Below are 5,609 nucleotides of genomic sequence, written 5' to 3'. Positions count from 1 at the left end.
GCTTTTGGATGTGCTCAGGCAAGGGTCAGACCACATCCTTCCTGGCAGCACCCAAAGCAACCAGGCCGCTCGCGTCTCTCGCCTTCATTTTTCGACACAAGCGCCTGAGGAGGGACGCCACCCCTCCCCTTTGCGTCAAGAGACCTCCCCACCGGCCTCTGACTGATTCTTAGAACGGACGGAAAGAGTCGGGCAAGCCTGTCAAAGCTTTGAGCGAATGTCAAAAGCTTTAGACTTCCGCGAACTCTCCGGCTTGCACTGAGACGCGAGGTCGATGTGCTAAGCACCACGGGGCCCCTTTCGCCTGCAGGTCCCGAGCCGCCAACATGTTCTTAGTATCGTGTTCTCCAATCCTGGGTGACGGGCACCGCAGGGAGGCAGAGCCATCGCACTTGCCGGGTGGCAGAGGAAGGACCGGACTATGTACAATAGCGGCCAACGACTCCCAGAGCCGGTTGTGCGGCGTCTGCTCTCAGCCTAAGAGGCTTCTGGGAGTGCTCAGGCAAGGGTCAGCCTGCACCCTTGCTGGCAGCACCCAGGGGAACCAGGACGCTTGCATCTCTCGCCTTCATTTTCGACACAAGCGCCTGAGGAGGGACGCCACCCCTCCCCTTGCGTCAAGAGACCTCCCCACCAGCCTCTGACTGATTCTTAGAACGGACGGAAAGAGTCGGGCAAGCCTGTCAAAGCTTTGAGCGAATGTCAAAAGCTTTAGACTTCCGCGAACTCTCCGGCTTGCACTGAGACGCGAGGTCGATGTGCTAAGCACCACGGGGCCCCTTTCGCCTGCAGGTCCCGAGCCGCCAACATGTTCTTAGTATCGTGTTCTCCAAACCTGGGTGACGGGCACCGCAGGGAGGCAGAGCCATCGCACTTGCCGGGTGGCAGAGGAAGGACCGGACTATGTACAATAGCGGCCAACGACTCCCAGAGCCGGTAGTGCGGCGTCTGCTCTCAGCCTAAGAGGCTTCTGGGAGTGCTCAGGCAAGGGTCAGCCTGCACCCTTGCTGGCAGCACCCAGGGGAACCAGGACGCTTGCATCTCTCGCCTTCATTTTCGACACAAACGCCTGAGGAGGGAAGCCAACCCTCCGTGTGTCAAGAGACCGTCCCCGCCCCGGCCTCCGACTGATTCTTAGAACGGACGGAAAGAGTCAGGCAAGCCTGTTAAGACTTCCGCGAACTCTCCGGCTTGCACTGAGACGCGAGGTCGATGTGCTCAGCACCACGGGGCCCCTTTCGCCTGCAGGTCCCGAGCCGCCAACATGTTCTAAGTATCGTGTTCTCCAAACCTGGGTGACGGGCACCGCAGGGAGGCAGAGCCATCGCACTTGCCGGGTGGCAGAGGAAGGACCGGACTATGTACAATAGCGGCCAACGACTCCCAGAGCCGGTAGTGCGGCGCCTGCTCTCCGCCTAAGAGGCTTTTGGGAGTGCTCAGGCAAGGGTCAGCCTGCACCCTTGCTGGCAGCACCCAGGGGAACCAGGACGCTTGCATCTCTCGCCTTCATTTTCGACACAAACGCCTGAGGAGGGAAGCCAACCCTCCGTGTGTCAAGAGACCGTCCCCGCCCCGGCCTCCGACTGATTCTTAGAACGGACGGAAAGAGTCAGGCAAGCCTGTTAAGACTTCCGCGAACTCTCCGGCTTGCACTGAGACGCGAGGTCGATGTGCTCAGCACCACGGGGCCCCCTTCGCCTGCAGGTCCCGAGCCGCCAACATGTTCTAAGTATCGTGTTCCCCAAACCTGGGTGACGAGCACCGCAGGGAGGCAGAGCCATCGCACTTGCCGGGTGGCAGAGGAAGGACCGGACTATGTACAATAGCGGCCAACGACTCCCAGAGCCGGTAGTGCGGCGCCTGCTCTCAGCTTAAGAGGCTTTTGGGAGTGCTCAGGCAAGGGTCAGCCTGCACCCTTGCTGGCAGCACCCAGGGGAACCAGGACGCTTGCATCTCTCGCCTTCATTTTCGACACAAACACCTGAGGAGGGAAGCCAACCCTCCGTGTGTCAAGAGACCGTCCCCGCCCCGGCCTCCGACTGATTCTTAGAACGGACGGAAAGAGTCAGGCAAGCCTGTCAAAGAATTGAGCAGATGTCAAAATCTTTTAAGACTTCCGCGAACTCTCCGGCTTGCACTGAGACCCGAGGTCGATGTGCTCAGCACCACGGGGCCCCTTTCGCCTGCAGGTCCCGAGCCGCCAACATGTTCTAAGTATCGTGTTCCCCAAACCTGGGTGACGAGCACCGCAGGGCGGCAGAGCCATCGCACTTGCCGGGTGGCAGAGGAAGGACCGGACTATGTACAATAGCGGCCAACCACTCCCAGAGCCGGTAGTGCGGCGTGCGAGGTCTGCTCTCAGCGGAAGAGGGTTTTGGGAATGCTCAGGCAAGGGCCAGCCTGCACCCTTCCTGGCCGCTCCCACGGGAACCAGGCTACTTGCAATCCTTTCCCCCAATAGCAAGTGCCTTTTGGAGGGACGGCCGGAGTCAACGTGGGGTTTGCCCGCCCTCCAAAGTGTCAAGAGACCGCCGCACAGGCCTCTGACTGATTCTTAGAACAGGCAGCAAGAGTTGGGTAAGTCTGTCGAAAATTTGACAAAGTGTCAAAAATTAGACTTCCGAGAGCTCTTGGGCATGCACACAGGCCTGTCATTCAAGTGCTCTGCCCGCGGAACCGTTTTTCGGATGCCTTTCAAAGTGGTCCCGCGCCGCCATTTTGTTCTAAAAATCGTGTTCCCAGAAATCTCCGGGTACCCCGCCAACCTCACTGTGTCACAATGTCAAGTGGCACTGAATGGGTCTGAATTTCAAATTCGACTGCTTCGCTCTGGAACTCGAACCCGGCAAAACCGTTTGGATTTTTCCCGGTCCAGACTTCCGCGGCAGACAAAGTTAAAGTTTTCGGGCTGCAGACTCAAAACGACATCTGGCCAACCGCCGGGCTCAATTCGCCCAGTTCCTCCGGCACTTCGGAACTCATGTTCGGCATGAGTTTTTGAATCTTTCCCGATGCTTCGGCATTTTCCTCCGCTGACACTTAGAATATTTTTCACACTTGGCCGAAAATTTTTCTAAGTTTTTCTGGTTACTGATTTCTTCTTTTCGGGCATTTTTCTAAGTTTTCTTGGTTACTCATTTCTCATTTTCAAACATTTTTCTAAGTTTTTCTGGTTACTGATTTCTTCTTTTTGGGCATTTTTCTAAGTTTTCTTGGTTACTCATTTCTCATTTTCAAACATTTTTCTAAGTTTTTCTGGTTACTCATTTCTCATTTTCAAACATTTTTCTAAGTTTTTCTGGTTACTGATTTCTTCTTTTTGGGCATTTTTCTAAGTTTTCTTGGTTACTCATTTCTCATTTTCAAACATTTTTCTAAGTTTTTCTGGTTACTGATTTCTTCTTTTTGGGCATTTTTCTAAGTTTTCTTGGTTACTCATTTCTCATTTTCAAACATTTTTCTAAGTTTTCTTGGTTACTCATTTCTCATTTTCAAACATTTTTCTAAGTTTTTCTGGTTACTGATTTCTTCTTTTTGGGCATTTTTCTAAGTTTTCTTGGTTACTCATTTCTCATTTTCAAACATTTTTCTAAGTTTTTCTGGTTACTCATTTCTCATTTTCAAACATTTTTCTAAGTTTTTCTGGTTACTGATTTCTTCTTTTTGGGCATTTTTCTAAGTTTTCTTGGTTACTCATTTCTCATTTTCAAACATTTTTCTAAGTTTTTCTGGTTACTCATTTCTCATTTTCAAACATTTTTCTAAGTTTTTCTGGTTACTCATTTCTGCTTTTCCAACGTTTTACTAAGTTTTGCTGGTTACTGAGTTCACACTTTTAAACATTTTCGGGCATTTTTCTACGTTTTTCATGTTACTCATTTAGCACTTTCAGGCACTTTCCTATGCTTTCCTGCTTACTGATTTCACACTTTTAAGCATCTTCGGGCATGTTCCCTAAGTTTTGCAGTTCATTCGTTTGGGACAGTCAGGCAGCTTTCCTAAGCTTTCCTGGTAACCGAATTCACATTGTTGAGAACTTTGGAACCCTTCCCTAAGCTGTGCTGGTTACTCACTTTACCTCTTCAGACACTTGCCCCCGTTGTGACAGAGACCACTTCCCGACTCGGGAAATGCACCAAATTCGGCCTGAACTCAGAGGGCAGTCCCCCCTCGAAGGCGTGGAAGTCGGCAGAATCGCCGGGTCAAATCCGGCTGAGCTACCCGGCTTGGAAGCCTCAAAGTCGGTATGAGCTGTCAGGTTCACTCCCATCCCCGTTTGGACCACTTCCCGACTCGGGAAATTCACCAAATTCGGCCTGAACTCAGAGGACAGTCCCCCCTCGAAGGCGTGACAGTCGGCAGAACCGCCGGATCAAATCCGGCTGAGCTACCCGGCCCCGAAGCCTCAAAGTCGGTAAGAGCTGTCAGGTTCACTCCCATCCCCGTTTGGACCACTTCCCGACTCGGGAAATTCACCAAATTCGGCCTGAACTTATACAACAGTCCCCCCTCGAAGGCGTGACAGTCGGCAGAACCGCCGGATCAAATCCGGTTGAGCTACCCGGCTTGGAAGCCCCAAAGTCGGTAAGAGCTGTCAGGTTCACTCCCATCCCCGTTTGGACCACTTCCCGACTCGGGAAATTCACCAAATTCGGCCTGAACTTATACAACAGTCCCCCCTCGAAGGCGTGACAGTCGCTAGAACCGCCGGATCAAATCCGGTTGAGCTACCCGGCTTGGAAGCCCCAAAGTCGGTAAGAGCTGTCAGGTTCACTCCCATCCCCGTTTGGACCACTTCCCGACTTAGGAAATTCACCAAATTCGGCCTGAACTTAGAGGACAGTCCCCGCTCGAAGGCGTGGAAGTCGGCAGAATCGCCGGGTCAAATCCGGGTGAGCTACCCGGCCCCGAAGCCTCAATGTCGGTAAGAGCTGTCAGGTTCACTCCCATCCCCGTTTGGACCACTTCCCGACTCGGGAAATTCACCAAATTCGGCCTGAACTTAGACAACAGTCCCCCCTCGAAGCCGTGGCAGTCGCTAGAACCGCCGGATCAAATCCGGTTGAGCTACCCGGCTTGGAAGCCCCAAAGTCGGTATGAGCTGTCAGGTTCACTCCCATCCCCGTTTGGACCACTTCCCGACTTAGGAAAATCACCAAATTCGGCCTGAACTCAGAGGGCAGGCCCCCCTCGAAGGCCAGGCATTCGGCAGAACCGCCGGGTCAAATCCGACTGTGCTACCCGGCCCCAAAGCCTCAAAGTTGGTATGAGCAGTTAGGTTCACTCCCATCCCCGTTTGGACCACTTCCCGACTTAGGAAATTCACCAAATTCGGCCTGAACTTAGAGGAGAGTCCCCGCTCGAAGGCGTGGAAGTCGGCAGAATCGCCGGGTCAAATCCGACTGAGCTACCCGGCCCCGAAGCCTCAATGTCGGTAAGAGCTGTCAGGTTCACTCCCATCCCCGTTTGGACCACTTCCCGACTCGGGAAATTCACCAAATTCGGCCTGAACTTAGACAACAGTCCCCCCTCGAAGCCGTGGCAGTCGCGAGAACCGCCGGATCAAATCCGGTTGAGCTACCCGGCTTGGAAGCCCCAAAGTCGGTAAG

The sequence above is a fragment of the Hemiscyllium ocellatum genome (genome assembly GCF_020745735.1).
Source record: "Hemiscyllium ocellatum isolate sHemOce1 chromosome 15 unlocalized genomic scaffold, sHemOce1.pat.X.cur. SUPER_15_unloc_1, whole genome shotgun sequence".
Taxonomy (NCBI): domain Eukaryota; kingdom Metazoa; phylum Chordata; class Chondrichthyes; order Orectolobiformes; family Hemiscylliidae; genus Hemiscyllium; species Hemiscyllium ocellatum.
The sequence above is the reverse complement of the archived record's forward strand: the minus strand, read 5'-3'. Positions refer to the sequence as shown.